The sequence below is a fragment of the Ochotona curzoniae genome, unplaced genomic scaffold (assembly GCF_017591425.1).
Source record: "Ochotona curzoniae isolate NIBS_2020 unplaced genomic scaffold, NIBS_Ocur_1.0 scaffold_2587, whole genome shotgun sequence".
NCBI classification, from domain to species: Eukaryota; Metazoa; Chordata; class Mammalia; order Lagomorpha; family Ochotonidae; genus Ochotona; species Ochotona curzoniae.
Genome location: NW_024467096.1, coordinates 6,001,658 through 6,025,506, shown reverse-complemented (window position 1 = coordinate 6,025,506; position 23,849 = coordinate 6,001,658). Strand labels below are relative to the sequence as shown.

The window sequence follows — 23,849 nt, the reverse complement described above, 5'->3', positions numbered from 1 at the left end:
TCAGAAGGGTGTGGGATTCTAATCTCCCTTTGGCCCTTACTAGTGGGACCCCAAGTAATAGCTCAGTCTGCCTGGAGTCAAACACTAGAGGTGGCGATAGTGATGGCTCTGCCAACCCAGCTGGATCCCCAGGGCCTGGCACATGGAAGACATTGGTGGGCTGGGGTACTGATGACTGTCAGTCTCAGGGTCCTCCACTATGAACTGGTGATGGCTCTCCTTCCAAGCGGGGCATAGGAAAGCCGAACCAAGCTGTAGGGAGGACAGCTTTGCTGTTCCCATTCTGCAGGTGGAAAAACTGAGGATCACACAGGGCTGCTGACCGGCTGGCATTCCCCCCCCCCCCCCGGGGCAGAGCCAGGACTCAAAAGGCACGTCTGAGGCTGTACCCACGGCACCCCACCACCTTTTCACCCCTAAGCGCTCCTGGAGGGCATTGTTTCCACCGAGCATGCCAAGGCTGAAGCCCCCCACTGCCCCAGGGCGGCGGCCAAGCCAACCTGCAGCCGCAACTTCCCACTCAGTTCCGAGCTCAGCTGCGTGGGCCAGGGCGCGTACCTTCTCACTCATCTCCCCAGCCCTCCGCGGCGCGCCCACCTCCAGGTGGCTTCCCCCACGTTCTCTTGCGCGCGAAATACTCACGGCTCCTCCCGCAGGCCCAGGCGGCTCGGCGGGGTGCATCCTCTCCCAGGGCTCCTGCCTCCCTGAGAGCAACCAAACGCAGGGCTGGGCTGCCTGCTCTCTAGGGCATCGGGTTATTTTCGCACTTGCGGAAGGAACGGACGGAAACTGAAGTCACATGGAGCGCGCGCTCACTGCTGCTCGGCGACTCGGGCCAGCCCCCTTGGAGGGAACTGCCCCCGGCGACGCGGAGGGTGGGGCGCACCCCCGCAGCCCCTGGCTACCTGCCACGCTCGGTCACCCAGGTCACCCAGGAGTGCAGCTGTTGCTGTGAGCCCCATCTCGCGACAGCTTGCAAAGCAGGCTCCCTATGCTTTGGGGTCCTAGCCGTTGAGGACTAGCTACCCAGGAAGGCATCTTCACAATTCTGTTCAAACTGAGGCAGGTTTGGGGACTGGGCAGCGCACAGATATTCCAGTTACAGAACAGGGGACTCCACGGTCGGGGAGGTCATCCGTTCAGCCAGTCTTCAATGGGCCCAGTACCCGTGCTATGAAAACGAATGGAGGGGCCCGGCGCGGTGGCGCAAGTGGTTAAGTCCTCGCCTTGCACGCCCGGGATCCCATATGGGCGCCGGTTCTAATCCCGGCAGCCCCACTTCCCTTCCAGCTCCCTGCTTGTGGCCTGGGAAAGCAGTTGAGGACGGCCCAAAGCTTTGGGACACTGCGCCCGCGTGGGAGACCCGGAAGAGGCTCCTGGCTTCGGATCGGCACAGCATTGGCCCGTTGCGGCTCACTTGGGGAGTGAATCATCGGACGGAAGATCTTCCTCTCTGTCTCTCCTCTCTGTATATCCGCCTTTCCAATGAAAAAATAATAAAAATAAATCTTTAAAAAAAAAAAAAAAAACGAATGGAAAAGGAATGACAGAAATGAAGGGGACTTGCTTGATTGGAGAGTGTCTGGAGCATCTCCATCACGGACTGCGCCAATAAATTGGTTCTTAAACTTTAAAAAAAAATTGTACTCTTTAATCCAATTGAGAAGCAGAGACAGAGCAAGCATGCAAGGTTCACACCTCAAGTGCTGTGGCTGAGACTGAATGGGAAGAAGCTGGGAATCAGACACAAGCAAGGTCTCCCAAATGGACCTGGTTGCTGGAGCCAACATGTGCCACCTCCCAGGGTGCATGCCAGCAGGAAGCTGGAGTCAGGAGCTGGAACTGGATGCTGAAGCCACGTGCTCTAACACGCTACAGGAGTGGGAGTAGGCAGTGGCAAAAGGTGACTTCTAGACTAAATATCTGTTTTATTGTTGCTGTTTATTTTACATCTATTGAGAGTTTAAGGAAAAAAATATTTGCTTATTTGAAAGACAAAGTTAGAAAGAGGTGGAGAGATACAGAGACATGGAGATCTTCCATTTGCTGATTAATTGCTCAAATGGCCACAACGGCCAGAGCTGGGTCTGTCTGAAGCCAGGAGCAAGGAGCTTCTTCTGGATCTCCCAAATGGTTACAGGGGCCCACATGTTTGATCTATGAACCAGTGGGAAGCAGTTCCCCAGGAGTATTAGCAGGGAGCTGGATTGGAAGTGGAGCAGCTGGGACCTGAACTGGAATCCATATGGGATGCCAGCATTGCAGGTGGTAGCTGAATTCACTATGCCACAACACAGGTCCCTACACCTAGTAGGATTTTGTTTTTAAGGTCTCTGCTAACTCTTGGCAAAAATTCAAAAGGGCCATGTGAATTTATGAACTAGCTGCCTCCAAAAATGTGGCTGGCATTGTTTGGGAGGTGTTCTATAAATGATGTTTTAGAAACTGGGGAAGGCAAAACACTGTGATTGTTACTTGCTGAACAGGTGCTGCAGGCAACCAGAGTCAGGGCTCAGGCTGGCGGGGGTGGGGGGTGGGGTGGCTCCTGTATGCTGTAGCTCCCATCAGGGCTGCAGAGGTAAGACAGCCTCTGGGATCTGACCACCTCTTTGCAGCCAGGAGATCCATGATGCAGTGTAACACCATCACGTTTGGCACATCTGTCCTGAGAGACAGACAGACATGCAGCAATGGTCTCTGCTTGCTACACTACTCCTTTGTGATGGCAACAGCAATGACACCAGTGAAAAAGCTCAACATTCATCTATCCCAAGCCCAGGGTTTCGGAGACAAGTGCCTCCCTTTGCACTGTTTGTATCTCTTGCTGCAAATTTCCTCCCCACAAGCAAAGATTCAGACCAATGTGTTTTTTACCATCTCTTCTGCTTGCATCAACACTTGGATGTCCCAGAGCCACTAGAGCGTGACATGTCCCCACCTGAAGTCCCAGCCGGTTTCTCAAGTGTTTTATTTATTTCTTTCTTCCTCTTTCTTTCTTTCTTTCTTTCTTTCTTTCTTTCTTTCTTTCTTTCTTTCTTTCTTTCTTTCTTTCTTTCTTTCTTTCTTTCTTTCTTTCTCTCTTTCTTTCTTTTGATTTTTATTTTTCACTTTTATTGGAAAGTTAGATAAAGAAAGAGGAGGAGAGACAGAGAGAAAGATCTTCCATCTGATGATTCACCCCCCAAGCGACCACAACAGCCAGAGCTGCGCCAGTCTGAAGCCAGGAGCCTCTTCTGGGTTTCCCACATGGGTGCAGGGTCCCAAGGCTTTGGGCTATCCTCGACTGCTTTCCCAGGCCACAAGCAGAGACCGGGACGGGAAACAGAGTCCACATGGGATCCCAGTGCGTTCAAGGTGAGGACTTTAGCCACTAGGCCACCGTGCTGGGTCCCTTTAAGTATCTTCTACATTGGGGCTTTCTTTTGAGAAAGACAGCCACAAGCCACTGAGAAAATACAGAAAACCCGTGAACTTCGAGGTTGCTTAGGGACAAGCAATTTAGTTGGAAAACAACACCTCTCTATTGGCTTGGCAGAAGGTCAGCCCAGCACACAGACCCTGACCTGCAGCGCAAACCAAAAGCAGATTTGTAGCTGAAAACAGACCAGTCCTCATGCCAGCCAGTCTGTCAGTTTGGAAGTCTTTGGCATAGTTCAGAGCTCTGAGCTCTCTTCCCATCTGTGCCATGGGAAGTGGAGGGCATCAAGGCATTCCTCCCTGAAAACAACCCATGGTGCATCCAATCCTGCTGCCCTGGCCAAACACACACAGTCCCCCTCCATGACCAGTTAGAACCTGCGGGGCCTGGATCCTCTTTCTCAGAGTCTGTTCCACATGTGGTGACATTCGTGCCCAGCCCCCTGCTCAGTAACAACAGAACAAATGCAGGGTCAGGCAGTGCACCAGGAATTCTCTCAAGGGGAGCTGAAGTGAAAGCAAGGAATCAGGCAGGAGAAAAGTCTAGAAGCCCCATTGGGCCTGAGCCTGTCCCTGCCTCTTCCACAGTGGCCACCCACACCTCCACTCACAGTGGGCAAGCAGTTGCCCTCCGGGCTGGCCCACACAGTGCTTCTCCAGCAGCGCCACACCTGCTCCTCACCCTTGCGCTGCCTCTGTCAGAGTAAGTTCTCCTACTTGGCATAACCTCTCCTCTGCCTACCCCAGCCCTCCTTGTTGCAAAGGTCCATGTTGTCCTTTGTGAAACTGCCCCCACCGCCAGCAGTGTCCACAACAGCTTCACAGGCCCACGTGGCATCTCTTAGGCTATGGTTTTGTTTATTTGTTTGTGCATTTCTATTTTTTCCCTAGCTATGCTACAGACTCCTGAGGGCAGAGGTCTTGCGTTATTCCAAATCGTATTGTCCAACACAAGTGAAAAAATTCAGTGAGTATTTGCTCAAAAAAGAAGGAAAAGAGGAAAGAGGGGGAAGAAGTGAAACCGTAAGTCTACCTTGGCTATGACAAGGTGTCGTTTTCTGAAGGTTGAGTTTCTTTCCCTTCCTTGCTTCCAACAGAGCTGCGTAATACTTCGCCATTTTGGTGACTTCTCGATCTCACAAGGAGATTGGTTTTGAGGATAGTATCCGCACACTGTTCAGGATGGCAGCAGTAGTGGGGGGCAGCTGCAGCAGAGACTGTAAGGAGACCCACGTGAGGATGGGAGTAAAGTATGTGAGGGATGGCAGCCACTGTGGGAGACCTGGAAGAATCCTTAGAAGAAGCCCAATCCTGGCTTTGGATCAGCCCAGCTCCAGCCACTGCAGCCTATTGGGGTGTGAACCAGCAGATGGAAGATCTTTCTCTCTGTCTCTACTTCTTGCTGTAAATCTATCTGCCTTCCCAATAAAAAATAAATAAATAAATTCTGCAAGAAACTGGAGCGAGTCCATTGGATCCTGCCCTAGAGTGGTAGAGCACTAGGACCAGCAGCACAGCCCCAGCCGCCATGTCAGCCCTCTGGCTCTGGCTTTGGTTTGTTTTTCACTCTGCTTCAAGCTCTCAACCCCTGGTCAGCCCTCCCCTCTTGGCCTTTCACCTGGATGGCTGGGCTGAGATAAGGCATGAGTACAGTCCCCACCTCTCCCAGCCTCAGCACATGACAGTGGGGGGATTTCCTCTGGGGCCCTAACTGGGAATTGTTCACTTGCCCCACGTCAGCTGGCCATGGTGGGGGAGTCTGCAGCAGTTTCATTTCCCCCATCTGGAATGGAGATTTTCAGAACCAAAAATCAAAAACAGAGAGGAGGCGAGGCCCCCGCCCACACTGGTCACCCTGCAAGCCCTCATGATGCCAATATCAGAAAAGCTTAGAGGGTGATGCAGAGACCAAGTGAGACAGAGGATAGTTTGACTGTGACTTCCTTATGCCATGTGTACTAACCATGGAGGGGCAGGATGAAGGGCTCTCAGACCGTGAAATCATCTCCCCATACTTCCTGCTGCCCAATGCCTCGCTTGGTCACTAGCTCCAGCCACCGAATGGGGATATCACCCTGTCCTTATCTGGAAACACTGATAATGTTAGCAACGCTGTGACCAAAGCTCCAGGCTGTTCAAAGATACCGCAGGTGCTCCCAGAAGCATTCTGTTGGTCCCAGGGCATGGCTACCTGAAGGATGGCAAAGGAGAGGGTCCACGCCACCAGCCATGGTCCTGTCCCAGGTGGACCAGAAGATGTCCCAGAAACAAGGCGATGGGGACAGCGGGGAGCAGTGGGAGGCCAAGAGCACGCCTGACTGGAGACTTCATGTGGAACTTTTTGGAGGACACAGCTCCTAAATGGACTCTCAGGGCGTGGGACCGAGCATGGGGGCAGAATGCAGAAGAAACTGAGAGGGGCTGTGTGTCTCCATGGGACTTGTTTCCTGAACTGTCCAGGGTCACCACAGGAGGAGGATGGAAATCATGTTTGTCCATCACCTTCTGCCTGTCCCAGGGAACAGCAAGTCTCAGCTGGCAGGGACTGTGTTCTGTTGGCATTTGTGAGCATCCTGAAACCACATTCAGTCTAGTACCTCCTCGGTGCTGAGCAAGCTTCCCTGAGTGAACGAAGGTCAAGCGTCACTTGCTGGAGAAGCAGGTGGTGAGATGTAGGACTTGGAAAGTCATTCACTGGCCACCAAGAAGTACCTCTTCATAACATCACCTCCTTAAAAAGTCCTTCTCTGACAACAGCGTCTAAAACAACACTTCCATCTTGCTTCTCTCTTGCTTTGCATTTTCTTCACATTTAAAAAAAAACATGTATCACTGCCTAGTATTTCATTATATATTTGCCTGCTAACGATGTGCCTCCCCAACTAGACTGCATGCTCCTGAAAGAAGGGACCCAGCCTGTTTATCCGCTGCTGTCCCCCAGGGCCTGGGACAGAGCCTGCCACAGACCTAGCACGCATACATTTCTATATGCATGAATGAATGGGAGATGGAGTTTGTCACAACAGAGTGGTGGGCCCCAGGGCCAGGCTGCCAGGGTGGGTTAATTAGTGCACGTGGCAGTGAAGTCAACACAGGGAGGGAAAGAAAAGAGGGTCATTACAGGCAGGGCCAGGGGTGCCTGTCACCCATGAAAGCTGAAGGATCAGTGATTGTGGACTGAGCAGATCAGGAGAGATGCGAGGAGATGGGGGCGCAGGTACATATGATGTGGGTGACCTTGACAAGGTTAAAAGCCTTCTGCAGGTGCAGAGCAATGACAGCCAGTGGAAAGAAGAGACAGAGAGATGTGAAAGTCCCCCACAGCCTCAGCAAGGACCCAGGTGTGAAAGGGTAACCACAGGACCAATACAGTGGCAACAGGCTAACCCTCTGATTGTGGCGCAGGCATCCTACATGGATGCTGTTTTGATCTGGCCATTTTGCTTTGTCTTATTTTTTTTTTTCCCTTAGAATGTAGTGCTTGACATACTCTGTGCCTCTGCTAATTAACAAGCCCTTAGGCAAGTTTTCTTAGGTTGTAACACTTCATTTAAGAGAGAAAAAAAAAATTGGAGGTTGGTGCTGTGGCTCCTGTTGAACACTAACATCCAATATGAATTCCGGTTCAAGTCCCAGCTGCTCCACTTCTGATCCAGCTCCCTGTTTATGGCCTGAAAAAGCAGCAGAAGATAGCCTAATGATTTGGGTCCCTGTACCCACATGGAAGACCCGGAAGAAGCTCCTGGCCCCCAACTTCAGTTCAGCCCAGCTTTAGCTGGTACTGCCATTTGAGGAGTGAATCAGTGGATGGAAGATCTCTCTTGTCTCTGTGTCTCTCCTTCTGTCTGTAACTGTGCCTCTCTCCATTCACAGGAGAAAGAACCAGGGCCCAGGCTAACCAAACGATTTGCCCCAAGTAACACAGCCGAAAGTGTCAGTACCAGTTTGTTTTTAGTAACGCTTACTAGTTTTTTTCGGTTAGACTTCTAATTACAGAAGTATTACGTGGCTACCGATAAAGCAAGGCTGAGAAGAAACTCTACCACAGACCCACGAGGCGGAGGCAACCCACCATGAAGCCTGCGGCACGCTGCTTTCCAGGCCATTCCCGTGTATGTGTCAGGGTGCAGACACAAGTGAAAGCCGGTTCTGTGTGCTCCTTGGCAAGGGGGCAGGTGTCACAACAGCCTGGAGGATCCCTGCCCCTGGGTCCCTCATAGACAGAACTACAGTGAGCTCCACAGTGTCTTGCCCTGTCAATGCTGGTAACAAACTCTTTCGTCCTCTTTGGCATGGTGTAACTGCACAAGTCTCGAACCCTCAGCCTAAAACATGGGATCCAATATGTTTCAAAGACCACAGCTTGGGCCCAATGGAATAGGCTAGTAGCTAAATCCTTCCTTGCATGAGCTGGGATCACACAGAGGTGCCAGTTCTAATCCCAGCAGCTCCATTTCCCATCCAGCTCCCTGCTTGTGGCCTGGAAAAGCAGTTGAGGATGACCCAAGTCCTTGGGATCCTGCACCCGTGTGGGAGACCTGATGAAGCTCCTGGCTCCTGGCTTTGGATCGGCTCAGCTCCAACCATGGTAGCCACTTGGGGAGTGAATGAGATCTTTCTGTTTCTCATTCTCTCTATATCTGCCTTTCCAGTAAAAATAAGTAAGTCCTTAAACATACACACATACTCTCTCACACACAAAAGCCAGCTTTTCATGGCTTGGAGAGGCTACAGAGAGCATTTGCCATTCATTAACCACTCGCAGGTTAAGCCTCTACCTGCAGCACCAGCTGGTTCATGTCCCAGCTGCTCCACTTCCCAATCCAGCTCCCTGTTGTTGCACCTGGGAAGGCATTGGAGGATGACCCAAGGCCTTGGGTTCCTGCACCCATGTGGGAGACGCTGAAGAAGCTTCTGGCTCCTGGCTTTGGACTGGCCTAACTCAGGCTGTTGCAGTCATTTGGAGAGTGAACTAGTGGATGGAAAATCTTTCTCTGCCTCTCCTTCTCTCTATAACTGTGCCTTTCAAATAAATCATTAAGAAAAAAAAAAAGACCTTCTCCAATATAGTCTGGAATCGTGTACCCTAGTGTTGGAGCTACAACCACAGACATTCCCACTGCCTGGGCAGGGTGTGGACATTATAGTCTTTGTCCACTTCACCTTGAATTAGTGCACTCGGAGTGGCAACACCAAGAAGGGCCTGTCTGCGAGGCAAGGTCCTGGCTGCACAGGGAGAAGAAAACCAGGGTGACAGTGGATTCCTAGAACAGGGAGGGGTGCGGGCCTCTGGGTGGAGGGGGTCAACTGCAGCTTCCTGAAGAGGGAGTTACAGGGAAGGAGGAAGTCAGTGATGAGGCCAGAGGGGGAGTCGCCAGCAGTGCAGAGAGCAAATGCTCCCAGATGAACTTCAGGCCCACTTTCCCCACCCAGGATCAGGCCCCGGGGTCGGGCAGGCGTGTGTGTGTGTGTGTGTGTGTGTGTGTGTGTGTGTGTGTGTGTGTGCCCGTGCTGGGCCTCCAGAGACCAAGGGCAAAGGGACGAAGGGCGGAAGCTCAGTGGCAGCCCGTGTGTGTGTGTGTGTGTGTGTGTGTGTGTGTGTGTGTGTGTGTGTGTGTAGGGGGGGGCACACCCTTGTTGATGCTGCGGGAGGCCCAGGGCAGTGGGCCTGTGCTTCCTGTGTCAAGTGCGGTTTGCCGGTTTGCCGTCAAGTGGTGGCAGGGTCAGCCGCAGCGAGGGGCGGTGGGGGCGCGGCCCTGCGGCGGAAGCCCCAACTCCGGCAGGTGATTCGCTGGGGCCGCTCACAGCCACCCTGAGCAGGATGAATGGTGGGGGTGAGGGGAGGGTGGGGGCTTCTGGCTGGTGCAAGGCATGCTGGGAAGAGTGGGTTTACACTGGCAGTTGGGCAGTTTGGCCGCAAGCTGGGGGCAAGCTGGGGTTGGCCGAGGAGGAGGTGTCGATGAGGCGGAAATTGCGAGGAGCTTTTCTTACACCAGTAAAGCCAAAGGAGGATGAAGCTATTGGTATCCTCATTGCCCAGTCCTGAGGGCAAAGGACCTTCGTTCCTCCTCCCAGCTTTGCCTCCTCCCAGCTTCTCACCCTCGTGACCAAAATGGCTTGCATCCTCCCCCCCCCCCGCCCCCGTTCAACCCCACCAACTCCGTTTCACGGGACCTAGTGCTCTAGTGCTAGAGGCCACGGCGCACCCCACCCTCGCGGGCCTTGGAACCTCCTCCTGCCTTGCTGGTCCCCTCTCCCCCCATTACTCCCAACTTGTCCAATCCAGTAGCTCGACTTATGTGAAAGGCTACCTCATTCCTGCAGAAAGCAGACCATGGGCAACCACAGTGGTCCCAAACACAACAGGAAACCACTTCCAAGGCAAGGTGCATCATCCCTGCGAGAAACGTACTCACCCTTGGCCTCTCCCCAGAGCGTTAGTCACTGTGAGAACAAGAGATGGTGGTAGGGAGAAAGAAAAAATAAAGAGGAACACAGGATGCACCCCAGAGCTGTGGCTGGATTTCTCCTGAGAGCATCCCGTGAGAGTCAGTGGGCTGTTGGCAGAGCCCATGTGTGATCCTGCCATCAGTCAGAGGTGCCTGACGAGGCTGCCAGCTGTACGGACGGACTGATGTCAAGAGTTCCAAAATGCAGTCATAGATCCGCGACCCAGTTTTACAAAAAGGATAGACGACACAGCTCTCCAGGAAAAAACAAATAACTGTCAGTAAGAAGAGGTAAAGATTGGCATCACGCGGGAGATGCAATGAAGCTCTGAGGAGGGGCCGGTGCAGTGGCACAGCAGGGACACCCACACATACTGCTGGAGTCCTTGGTTTCAGTCTTGGTTACTGTGCTGCAGAGCCAGCTTCCTGCGAGCTGGCAAGTGAGGGCTCAAGTGCTTGGCCCCCTGCCACCCACATGGGAAACCCAAATGGAATTCCAGATGCTGGCTTCAGCCTGACCCAGCTTTAGCTGTTGCAGGCAGGTAGAGGGGATGAACCATTGTATGAAAAAAAATCTCTCTCCATTTGTCTCTGTTTCTCTGCCTTCCAACAAATGGAAAATAAACATTGACACACCTTTAACAATATTTTCTATGCACGTTGGTTGAATCCATGGATGTGGACTCAGCAGGTGTGAGCTGGAAAAGTTCAGCTGTATATGTAGACAACAGATTACTACTCAATCATGAAAACAAATGAAGTATTGACACATCGTTCTAGTACAGGTAAGGAGACAGGGGCCCCAAGAAAGAGCTGGAGCAACTATGTCCCCACACCCTACCTGCCCAGGTGGCCTCTAGGACTCCTCCCCTGACCATAACCCGGAATTGGGTTATTCACTGCCCTGAACCAATGCTGGCAGTTAAGATCCAGCCTGGCAATGAGCTGCAGCCTCTGATGACATTAGAATGAAACCAGGTGGCTGACACCTCCTATCATGCACCTGGTACTTCTGAGACTTTCTATTATGATCAGAAAATTCACCCAGTTGCCTGGAAATTCCCACCCTATTCTTCCCAAAGCATCACACCCCTCCATGCCTCCAGATCACATAGGGAGATGACTCCAAGCCTTGTGGGTTATGACTCACTCTAGAGCATGCCCATGGCTGGTGCCATGGGATATCATGTTAAGCCTCTCCCTGAGGGGCTGGCATCTCATGTTCACCAATTTGAGTCCCAGCTGCTCCACTTCTGATCCAGCTCTCTGCTGATGACCTAGGGAAGCAGCAAAGATGGCCAAAGTGCTTGAGCCCTTGCACCCACGTGGGATATTTGGGTAGATTTCTAGGCTCCTGGCTTCAGCCTGGTCCAATCCCTGCTGTTGCAGCAATTTGGGAAGTGAAGCAGTTAATGGCGGACTCTCTCACTCTCTCTCTCTCTGCCTTTCCAATCAAATGCAAACTAACAAATAATTTTTTATTTTTATTTGAAAGTCAGAGTTATAGAGAGAAGGAGATGCAGAGAGAGATATCTTCTATCCACTAATTCATTTCCCAAGTGACTCTTCTCTCTGCAGTGGCTAAAGCTGGGCCAGTCCAAAGTCAGGAGCCATCAGCTTATTCTGGCTCTCCCACCTGTGTACAGGAACCCAAGGATTTGGGCCATCATCCACTGCTTTTCCAGGCTGTAAGCAAGGAGCTGAATCAGAAATGGAGCAGCCAGGACTCAAACTGGTGTCCATAAGGGATGCCAGCACCACAGGCAGAAACTTAGACCCCTAGAGGAGCCTTTCTATGTGTGGCCTTGGTGTAAAACAAGCCCATCCTTGCGAAATGAAGATACAATGTGTGACCTGTGTTCCACCATCTGACTGTGTGCCAGGAGCTAGGGTCCAGAGCAAGGGATATGGAGAAGCTGGCTCTAGAGCAGGAAGCAGTGGCCTCTGATGTCTTGGGCAGTGGGGCAGCCATGCCAGGACGGTATTGGCAGCCCCCATGTCACAGCCCTAAAACCAGGCTATCCTCATGGCATAGTGTGAGCTGTGGTCTCTGCTGACCTCCTCCTCTACACCTTTGCTCACCTGCGTCCCCAGCCTTGGTGCAGATGCCCACCCCCTCTACCCTCCAGGCCTTCCTCACCTGCTTCAGTGAGCCAGGATCAGCTACTGTCACTTGCAAGTGACAAACTCAAAACACCTGACTCTCAGGCCCACTGTGACAGCTCAGTGCCTAAGTCCTTGCCTTGCAACCACTGCCGGGATCCCATTTGAGCAATGCTCCACTTCTGTCCTGCTCCCTACTTGTGGCCTGGGTAATAGGCCTTGGAACCCTGCACTTGTGTGGGAGACCTGGAAGAAGCTCCTGACTCCTGGCTTTGGATTGGTTCAGTTCCAACGCTGTGGCCACTTGGGGAGTGAACAAGCAGATGAAGGAGCTTTCTCTCTGTCTTTCTTCTCTGTAAATTTGACTTTCCAACAAAAATAAATAAATCGTAAAAAAAAATGTCTCTGACTCTCAAAGTAGGAAAGCCATACATACAAACCCTTTGAAGTTAAGAAAGGAGATGGGAGAAAGAAAGGAAAGAAATAGGAAAAGAAGCGAAGTCTTGAGGTGTGGAAAAGTAAAATAAGGGTTTTTTTTTTTGAAATAACCAGAAAACAGTGACAGATAAGAATCTTGCTAAAGCCGCATTAACTTGCGCTAGCAACCAGGCTGCCAGGTGTGGGCAAACCACAGCTGCAACTCAGTGGGCACAAATCAAATCAAATTGCAGTCTACCGATCATGGAGAAACTTAGACACTTGAGTGCCAGAGTGAAAGAATTCCATCAGAGGCAGTGCATCTGATTTTCTGAGATGATGTTTCTTGGTGGGTGTAGTCTCGTTGAAATCTGCAGACCCAGAAGAAGAGATGAATATGAACCCAAAGTGGTCAAGAATATGAGAAGAACTGAAATACTTCCCACATGCCCGAAACAGGAGAAACACCCACAGACAACGCATGTTGACACAGGAAGTAATCTCGGATCAAATGTGACAACTGACTTACAGTTGGTTACAGGATAAGACTATTTGCAGGTGGGATTATAGTTGTTATATAAGGTATTCTGAAATTATAATTCTATATAGTTCTTTTTAAAGATTTATTTATTCTATTGGAAGGGCAGATTTACAGAGAAGAGAGAAGGATCTTTGACATCTGCTGCTTCACTCCCCAAAATGGCTGCAACAGCTGGAGCTGAGCTGATCTGAAGCCAGGAAACAGGAGCTTCTTCTAGGTCCCCCAAGCTGGTGCAGAAATTCAAAGACCTTGGCCATCCTCCACCTCTTTCCCATTCCATAAGCATGGAGCTGGATCAAAAGTGGAGCATCGAGACACAAACAGTACTTCACTGGAAACGCCAGTGCTTTCAGACTGAGGTCTAGTTTGCTGAGCCACAATGCTAGCCTCTTCTATATATTTCTAACAGAAAACATAGAAATGAAATTGTCAACAAGAGAAAAGACTTTCTAGTGATTTGTGGGGAGAATTTGGTCATTTGAATTTAAGGTCATTTCAATGAAATGCTGCTTCTTTCAGTCTGGAGTTACTGTGATCACAGGAATTGGTTGAGAATAATTAGTGGAAAGTTTGCAAAATACACCAAGTTGTGCAAGCTTGGTTTTACTCTAGCCCCAAACTGGCTATTCTCAGCAGAAATGACCTGCTTCATAGTTGCCGTGGCTTCTCTGTGCCTACTTCCACATTTGCAAAGCTTTGGTAATAGGACCTACTCCCCAGAACTGCTGTGCAACATTAGTTAGTATCATGACTTTGTTCAATTAAGTCCTCAGCTATACTAGCGGCTCAGTTAGCATTAGTTGTTTTCGCCGTAATTGTTACAAACAGCTGTCATTTGGAATAAAGTCTGATGCACTCTCAATGGCAGTGAAAGCCGAGGCAGCCTAGGACAGCGATCCAGTTGAATCAAGGTCACTTCAAAAACACAGGGACAGGCATGTGGCCTAGAATTTAAGAAACTGGATAGGATACCCACATCCAATATCAGAGTGCCTAGGTTCAATTCCCAGCTCTGGCTCCTGGTTCCAGCTTCCTGCTGATGTGGCTCCTGGGAGACAAGGAGGATGGCCCCACCAAAGGAGCCCCTGCCACCCATATGGGAGACGTGGATTGAGTTCATAGCTCCTGGTTCCAACGGCAGAGTTCAGACAAGGTAAAGAATCAGCAGCTGGGAACTCTCTCTATGCCTTGCAAATAAATAAACTTTAAAACTTAAAAAGAAATAAGTAAGAATTAAACAAAAGGAAAGAAACACAAAAGGTGTGGCATTCTAAAAACTTATCTAATGTTTGGCTATTTATTTGAATGACACAGAAAGCAGCAGAGACAGAGAGCACTTTCATTTGCTGATTTCATGCTCCAAATGCCTACAACAGCCAGGCCTGGGTCAAACCAAAGCCAGGAGCCCAGTTCAGTCTGTGTTTCCTACATGGGCGGCAGGGACCCAAGCACTGCAAGCCATCACCTGCTACCTTCCAAGATGCACATTAGCAGGAAATTGGATTGGAAGTGGAGCTGGACCACTAACCTAGGCAGGGACTTTCGCATGAGATATGATGATCGAAGTGGCATGTTAACAACAAGTGTCTCACTCCCTCCACTTCTCCAATTTTAGGAAAAAGAGAGGATCGTGGCTATTTTGCCACTAGCACTGTAATGTCCCACTGCTACTTTCTGACACCCAAATCTGTAAGCAGTCTGAAGGCAGAAGGAAACCAGGGTGCCAAGAAAAAACTGCAGGATAAGAGCCGTGGCAAGGCAAGTTAAGCTGCCACTCGCAGTGGCGGTGTCCCATATAGGCTCCAACTCAAGTCCAGTTTGTACTTGGCAACAGTTTGTACTTGGCAATCCAGCTCCCTGCTGACGTGTCTAGGAAAGCAATGGAGGATGACCTAACCCTGCATCCACATGGGAGATCCAGAAGAAGCTCCTGACTCCCAGCTTTGGCCTGGCCCAGGTCTAGCTATTGTAGTTATTTGGGAAGTCAACAGCAGATAGACTGCCTCTCTTTCAATCTGTAACTGCCTTTCAAATAAATAAAATACAAGGAAAGAAGGAAGGGAGAGAGAGAGGAAAAGAGGAAGAGAGGAGGAGAGGCTGGCACCATTGCATAGTACAGTAAGGTTCTGCCTGCTGTGCCAGCATTGCATACAGCACCAATTCAAGTCCCAGCTGCTCCACTTCTAATCCGGCTACCTGTTAATGTCCTAAGAAAGCAGCAGAGGAGGGCCAAAGTCCCATGTGGGAGACCTGAATGAAGTGCCTGACTTCTGGTTTCAGATCTACCTAGCCCCGGCCATTGTAGCCATTTGGGCATGAACTAGTGGATGAAAGATCTCTTATTCTCTCATTCTCTCTCTCTCTCTCTTCTTCTTCTTCTTCTTCTTCTTCTTTCCCTGTAACTCTGTCTTCCAAATGAAAATAAATAAGTCTTTTTGAAAAAGGAAATAAAACCTTGTAGATGAGATTGTAAGGGGAGAGGATGCAGAGGTCTGCGGGGAGAACCCAGGAACACCTGTTAGGTGAGGAAGGGTGCTGTGCTGCGAGAACAGAGAGCTGAAGGTGAAAGAGGAGGCATGTGTTCATCTGCTACTGTTACTACAGTGATGTACCTGAGGCAGCCAACGGCGCAGGGAAAGGCCTGATTGAGCCGACACTTGTGGAAGGGAAGGTCCAAGATCAGGAAGCCTCCTTGGTTAGACCTCTGACAAGGGTGGCAGGTGACAAGGACAAAATGCATGTGCAGAAAGGAGCCTGTGCCAAACTAGGGCGCAAAGACAAAGGCTGGACCCAAACTTGGGCTTCTAGAACATACCACCGTGGGAACTCCCTTCCCAGGGCCTTTCTGCAGTGACTCCAGCACTTCCCCTTTCCCTCCCTAAGACACCACCTAGGAACCAAGACTTTAACACATGAGCGTTCAGGAAACAGTCAGGTCCCCAAAGCAATAGCCAGACCACGGCAAGGAGAGGTTCTTGGAAGGTGCCTCATAGGGTCAACTTCAGCTCCCATAAGCAGACACAGTCAATGGCTCACAAGCCCCTCCGTGTCACAGAGAAGGCCCCAAGAGAAGCAAGAAGATGCTGAGGATGTGTCTTGGCATCCTCAGGCACGCTGACAGCAGCCCATGAGACAGCCCTGCCAGCAGGGGCCAGAACCTGGGCTCTGGAGTCAGACCCTGACTCTGATACCCACAGCCTTCCACCTGCCAGACAGACGGCCTTGACCCAGAGCCAGGGCTTCCTAATGGAGAGATGCCTTTCACCCAGTGGGAGCTCAGGCGACCTGAGCTGTTGCTCTTGCCTGCTGACCATTTCATCTTCCAGAGGAGAGGAAGTGCTAAGGGGAACTGCCCTGCTGAGCCTAAATTTGGCCCAAAGGAGGAATTAGTTGGCAGAGTAGGAGTGACAGGAAACTTGGAACGAGGCAGCTGTGTCTTCTTCAAGCTGATGACAGGACAGCAATGCTGGGGCCAGTAGAATGTGATCCCCAGATTGCTCATAATTAACAGAAAAATACCATGGCTGTGGGGGCAAGAGAAGGGGCATTTGCAAGTGTCCTTAACTTTTTCAGAGCATTTTCTTGACCTTGGGGATCATCCCAGGAGCTCCCACAAATGCCTTGGTGGTCACAGGTATTTGTCTGACGAACTACAGGAGGGAGCTGAACCGAAGGACACACACTCATCATCATCATCATCTCCAGGGAAAGGGCAGATGGAAGAAGTGTGGAAGATGCTGCTGTGACAGTGACAGCCTCCCCTCACCAAGGACTTCACACTGAAAACAAGAGCGGGCCACACCGCGTGTGGTCGATGTTGTCACGTTGGTGGGTGACAGAGAAAGCAGAACTCCACGATCTCGAGCTTGCTTCTGCTTTTGCTGCCGAAAGGATCGCGCTTAGGGCTGAACACCCAGGGGAAAAGTGAACCCAAGCTGGGAGGAACAAGCTATGAGAGACTTGTCAAAGCAGGCGTCTTCTCTGGGGAGTTCCGGGAACCTGATGAGAACCCAGGAGGTTGCAGAAGTGAGGCAGCCTTGCAAAAGAACACCCTCATGGAGACTCAGTGTCAGGGGCAGACCTCCGGGGATGAACGCTTACAACAATGATGAAAATGGTGAGGACACCGAACTGCCCACACAGCAGGCCCTGTGTTCATGCACTTCCAGATCCAAAGTGGAGGACTGCCGTGGACAGAAAGCCTAGTGGTTAAGATCCCCCCCCAGCCCATGTTGGTGGGGAGCCTGGGTTTGAGTCCGATTCGATTCCAGGTTCCTGCTAATGCTGACCCTGGTGGATAGCCAGGATGGCTTAAAGATGTGGATTTCTGCCATCACATGCAAGTCCTGGATTAAGTTCCTGGTTTCTAGATTCTGCAGGCTGAGCTTAAGCATCATAGGCATTGGGAAGTGAATCAGTGGATGGTACTGCATGCTCTCTCTCTCTTTGCCTTTCACATTTGAAAAGTAAGCAAATGAACTGCTAAGGAGTGCCTCAAAGAGATAGTGAGTGGTCTGTAGTAAGGATACAGGGCACTAGAGAACATTTGGATCCCTGTCATTTTGTCCCCAAGGAAGTTTCCAATATGAGTATTTCAAATAAATTATACCAACATTGATTATTTTCATCCAGAGTGTTCTCTGGAAGAAATTTCATTTGGCAATTTAATTCTTTGATTGTCTCTCCATGAAATTTATTTGAAACATTCCCACTCATTTTTGTTTTTATTCAACTGAAGTATTGTCTTTTAAAAATCATTTCAGGGGCCCAGGGTGGTGGCGCAAGTGGTTAAGGTCCTCGCCTTGCACCCCCGGGATCCCATATGGGTGCCGGTTCTAATCCCGGCAGCCCTGCTTCCCTTCCAGCTCCCTGCCTGTGGCCCGGGAAAGCAGTCGAGGACGGCCCAAAGCTTTGGGACCCTGCACCTGCGTGGGAGACCTGGAAGAGGCTCCTGGCTTCGGATCGGCATAGCATCGGCCGTTGCGCTCACTTGGGGAGTGAATCATCGGATGGAAGATCTTCCTCTCTGTCTCTGCTCTCTGTATATCCGCCTTTCCAATGAAAAAATAAAATCTCTAAAAAATATATAAATAAATAAATAAATAAATAAAAAATCATTTCACAGTGGAGTCCAGGAAAATCTGAGCAGTAAGCAGGTGTTTGGATCTCCCAGCCACGTGGCTGGGGGAACCTGTGTCAGGCCAGGCTTCCTGCTGGGGATCCCAGTTCCCCATCTACCGCTGCTAGGCAGAAGAGGGTCCTGAGGCAGGAGTGCCAACTGGCACAGGACTTCACTTGCTGGCAGCCTGGCAGCGAGCTTCGGGGTGTTAGGGGTCTGGAATTATTGCCTAGGGACATCTATGGCTAAAGACACTGTACGTGTATAGGTGAGGAATGAATCCTGAGGGACATCCAATGACAGGATTTCTGTACTTGCAGGTAAGTGAAGGGACTGAGATCTGATGGTTTGAAAATCTTTATGGGTCATACTGATGCACCAGGCCACATGGGAGTCCTGGGTTGGGTTTGTTAGCATGGAACATGCCTGACCACCACATGCCAGTGCACACAAGCTATGGTTGGGGACCTGTCTGGTAGGGCTAGATCCCAGTACCTGACAGTGTCAGACCAGGTGATGGGTCACATTAGAATGTACCATGACACTTACCAGCACGCAAGAGAACTAGGTCTGGGGTTGAGTTCTGTGGGGAATATGTGGGCTCATTCCTATGGAACTGCCAAGTCCTGCTGGTTAGCTTAAGAGTTGGGATGGTGATGGGCTGAGCTAGGCATGACCATGGAATTCACCAACACTCACTGGTACTGGGGTTGGGAACAAGCTGAGAAGGTCCAGGCTACAGTACCTGCGTGAGCACCCTCAAACAGGGTGTGGGGCAGGCCGGGCTACACAGCACATACAAAGGTCAGGACAGATGGGACAGGCATGCTGGGTAAGAGTCAAGCTGCCACTGGTATGTGTGAGATCTGGGCCTGGGAGTGGCCTGAGTGGGGGAACTTGGAGACTTCCCTATTGGGTCATAGCTCCTGCTGATGAGCATGTGGTTCAGGTTGGGTGTTGGGTAGGCTGGGCAAGGTAGCTCCATCTGTTGGCAAGTGTATGGGTTCCTGTGCCTGCCAGTATGTACAGAAGACTGGTCCAGTCTGTCCCACATTTCATTCAGTTCTCATACATGTCAATGGGCATTGAAACCTAGTTCAACCCAACCAGCCCCACTATCCAACCCACACATGTGCCAGCGGGTGCCACTCTCTATCTAGCCATACCTGTCCCAGTCCTGGTTCTTATGCTAAGCAGAGTGGCAATCCAAGAGGGAGGTGCCCACTGTTTCCCTGCTGGGCCCACTCCCACTCCTGGATCTTGCACTCTCCAGGAAGTTCTGCAGTTAGCTTGACAAAATTTGCTCCCCTGTGCCAGCATCTGCCAGCTGATGCTGTGGCAAAGTGCAACTAACCCATATCCACTGTGGCTTATGCATGTACAGTCAACCCAGTCTGGCTTGTCCCCAATCCAGCTTACATGCGGGCCAACAAGTGTTGTAGCCCTGCCTGGCCTGGTCTGCCCCCAATCCCAGCTCTCATGCTCAAACAGTGGGAATAATGGCCCAGTAGGGGAGCTTCCTGCAGCTCCCCTATTGACATCACCCACTCTCCCCTGGGTCTCACAAATGCTGGTTCGGCACTGTGGCCTAGTCTAGCATGGCCACCCTCACCTCAGCATTTGTCAGTGGGTGTTGTAGCCTGGCCTGGCCAAGCCCATCCCCAATTCCAACTCATGCTGGTGGAGACTACAGCCTAGTCAGCCCAGCCAGCCCCCAATCCCAGCTGGTATTATGGCCCAACCTGGCATGACCCACATTCCATTCTGGCTCTTGGATTTGCCAGCAGGTGATATGAACTGACCCAGTCTGGCTCAACCCAGACCTGAGCCAAAGATAAGACCATGGGTACCATTCCCTGGCCTGGTCTAGATTGCTTCCTTTCTTGGTTTTTGTGCTCACATGCAGGAACTGTGTCCTGACAGAGAAGTTGCTCAAGCTCCTCCATCAGAACCTCTCCCAATGCCAGATCTCGTGCACATGGGTGGGTCCATGGCCAGCCCTAATTAATCTACTTCCTGTCCTACCCGGAACAGCGGCCTTTCCTGTTTGGCCCTCACCCATTCCGGTTCTTACTGTTGGATGTTACAGCCCAGCCAAGCCTAGTCTGCACTCAGGCACACCTCAAACATGGCTCAGCAGGGGCAAAGACCTAGCTCAGCCTGTCCTATACCTACCCTGGTTCTCACCATCACCAGTGGATGCTGGAGTCTAGCCCACTCTGGCACACCCCAGACCCAGTCCACATTTATGCCGAGGGGCACTGCATCCATGTCCAATGGTCTTAATATTTTTCTATTTTTTATGATTTATTTTATGGGCCCGGCTTGGCGGCCTCAGCTAAAGTCCTTGCCTTAAACATGCTGGGATCCTATATGGGTACCGGTTCTAATCCCAATTGCTCCATATCCCATCTAGCTATCTGCTTGTGGCCGGGAAAGTAGTCAAAAGCCTTGGGACTCTGCACCCATGTGGGAGACCCGGAAAAGCTCCTGGATGTTGGCTCCTGGCTCCTGGCTTTGGATTGGTGCAACTCCAGCCATTGCGGTCACTTGGGGAGTGAATCAATGGACAGAAGGTCTTTCTCTCTGTCTCTCCTCCTCTCTGTATATCTGCCTTTCCAATAAAAGTAAAATGAAAGATTTATTTCATTTTACTTTTATTGGAAAGGCAGATATACAGAGAGGAGGAGAGACAGAGAGAAAGATCTTCCATCTGCTGATTTCATTCCCCAAGTGGATGCAACACCCAAAGCTGAGCTGATCTAAACCAGGAACTTCTTCCTGGTGTCCTATGCAGGTGAAGAGTCCCAAGGCTTTGGGCCATCCTTGACTGCCTTTCCAAGGCCACAAGCAAGGAGCTGGATGGGAAGTGGAGCAACTGAGATACAAACCAGCACCCATATTGGATCCCAGCACGTGCAAGGCTAGGATTTAGGCACACTAGACTATTGTGCCAGGCTCAATATTTTCCTATTTTTTGATGACTCTCCAGATAATGTATATGAGTATCTAGAATAAAATTTGGAATAATCAGAATTCCTTTGATTGTTAGTAACAGAAACAAACTGGCAGACTGGCATTGTGACAGTGTTAAGCCACTGTCTATGAGGCTCTGTATGAGCCCTGGTAGGAATCCTGGCTCTTCATCTCTCAGCCAGCTCCCTGCCAATGCACCTGGGAAAGCAGTGGAAGATGGGCCAGGGTCTTTGGTTGCTGCACCTATGTGGGAGACCTGAAGGAAGCTCCTGGCTCCCGGATTCAGATTGACTCATCTCTGGCCATTATGGCTAATTAGGGAGTGTCTCTCTCACCCAGGCAACATTGATGATGGTTTTCAAGAAGTTTTAGGCCAATGACTACCAGGTTAGCAATGCCCAGGGGAACGAAGCCCTTTCTAAACAATGTTCAGCAAAGGACCAAGGCCTGAATATCCTTGGCATGGCCCGGAATGAACAACCTTTCCTCTAACCAGTCTCCATGGTTGGGCAATAGAATATGTTGATTTTTCTGGATCAGGTGCTTATTCCCAAAATGTCACTCATTTGACATGTCCTAAATGCAGAGGGGAAAGGAGGCCCTCAAGATAATCAGGGTGCTTTCAATAGAAGCAGCAGGGACGGAGTATTGGCAGAGAGAAGCGTGGCCCCCTCGCCCCAAGGTTACCATGGTTTCTGGCAAGAGCTGAAGGCTGGGCACCGGCCTCCACCTCTTGCTCCTGGTCTCTAAGCCAGCTCCTGGAGATGAGAAAACACACGTACTGTCCCCAAATACAGATGGTAAGCAGTCCCTTTTAGAAGGTAGGCAACTTTGGGGATACATAACTAGATTACTTTGAAGAAGCATGCGAAGGTTTCCCCATTGGAGAGTCTCGCTGGAATAAAGTGCCCTCTTTGTTGCCTTTCCCTGTCATCGGTTTGGATTCCCAGGGAGTTTGTTATCATCATCAGGAGATGTGGGGTGAAATGGCCAGGGAGGGCTCTGGTGGCTAGTCATGGGAGTGAGATTGGTTGAGTTGTCAAGGCCTGCTCTAGCCTCCCTTAGAACCCACTGCAAAACGTGTGTCTTCAAGAGGACAGCAATACAGTGGCTAAGGTCCTCACACTGCAGCTCTGGGCCAGAGACGGGGGAAAGACCTGCAGTTCCAAACTCCCTCAAGAACTCTGTGCTCATCAAAGGATGAACATCTTTTTATTCATCGTCAACAGAATAGAAAGACAATACATCGGATAGGAAGAATGTTTGAAAATTTCATGGGGGCACTTCAAAAAGTTCATGAGAAAAAGAAAGTGATTTTGGTGCAAAAACAAAGATTTGAAATTCCTGCACATGAAAGATCATGAAAACATCCATGGAAAACAGCAATTAAGAAAGATCACAGCTGGCTCTGGAGTCCTTGGGTAGAAGTCCCAGCTCTGTTTCCAATCCTAGCTTCCTGCTGATGCTCGTCCTGGGAGGCAGTAGATGACGGCCTGAGTCCCTGAGTCCCTGAGTCCCAGCCACTCTCCTGGGAAACCCGTGATAAGATGCTGGCTCCTGCCCGTGAGACTGGCCCAGCCCTTGCTGTTTGGGCCATTTGGAAGTAAACCAGTGGACAAATTTCTCTCTCTCTCTCTTTCTCCCTCTCTCTCTCACTATCTCTCCCCCTTACTTTTGTCTCTCTCTCATCTCTCCCTCTTTCTCCATAACTATGCCTTTCAAATAAAAAATAAATCCTTTAAGAAAGAGTATGGGTTAAGTATTAGATAATATTAGGAAGTATGGCCCCTTGTTAGCTACCACATTTTTATCCTGATCATGTGGAAAATACTTTAATTAAAATGGTTTATTTATTTGAAAGGCAGAATTACACAAAGAGAGCCTGGCATGATGGCCTAGTGGTTAAGTTCCTTGCAAGCGCCAGAATCCCATACGGTTTCCATCCAGCTCCCTGCTTGTGACCTGGGAAGGAAGTAGAGGACAGCCCAAAGCCTTGTGACCCTGCACCCGTGTGGATGCCTGCAGTTAACCAGCAGATGGAGGATATTTCTGTATAACCTTCTCTCTGTGAACCTGCTTTTCCAATAAAAATGAGTAAATCTTAAAAATTACATAAAGAGAGATTGAGAGACAGAGAAAGAGACTCTTCCATCTACTTGTTCATTCTCCCAACAGTCCACAGTGGGAGGTCAAGAGTCAAGAGTTTCATCTGGATCTCCTATGTGGGTGCAGGGACTCAAACACTTGAACCATCTTTTGTTGCTCTTTCAGATGCACTAGAAGGGAGATGGATCAGATGTGGAGCAGCTGAGCCTCAAAATGGCACCAATAGGCAATGCCGGCATTGCAAAAACAGCTTTACAAGCTATGCCACAACACTACCCCCAGAAAATACTCTTAAAGATACATATTGAAGTATTTAGGAATGTGATATCTTGATACTTTTCAATGCACTTTTAAATATTTCATCAAGAATAATAAAGTGAGCTGAATTGCAAAAGCACTCTTCCCACCAGGAACCGGGCAGCAGAGTGGGGGAAGCAGCATGTGGAGGTTGTAGTACACAGCATGGTGAAACCAGCACACATGTCGTCTTGGCCAGGGATGGACCCGTGAATGGCATTGTTCTCTATATTTCCTTCCTGTGAGGCTCACTTCCTGACTTTTTCTCTGGGTTTGTAGATTTCTGAGAAACTTGGGCTTCTACCAAGGGACTTTCCAGGGGGGGAGGGACAGGACGGGGTTAGCCTGGAGAGCAAGGCCTCTGAAGGGTGTCCCATAGAGGAAAGGGGTTCCCTAAGCCAGCAGAAGCCACTGGAAGACGTAG

General features: G+C 50.3%; 1 protein-coding gene across 1 annotated transcript in view; it reads right to left on the bottom strand.

The window, feature by feature from the left end:
* NRROS (negative regulator of reactive oxygen species) overlaps positions 1 to 778 on the bottom strand; it is a 29,260-nt gene extending 28,482 nt beyond the window's left edge. The window contains exon 1 of the mRNA XM_041003117.1: positions 643 to 778. The gene's annotated coding sequence lies outside the window, so the exon portion shown is untranslated. The remainder of the gene's footprint in view (positions 1 to 642) is intronic.
* Positions 779 to 23,849: the final 23,071 nt, after the last annotated feature.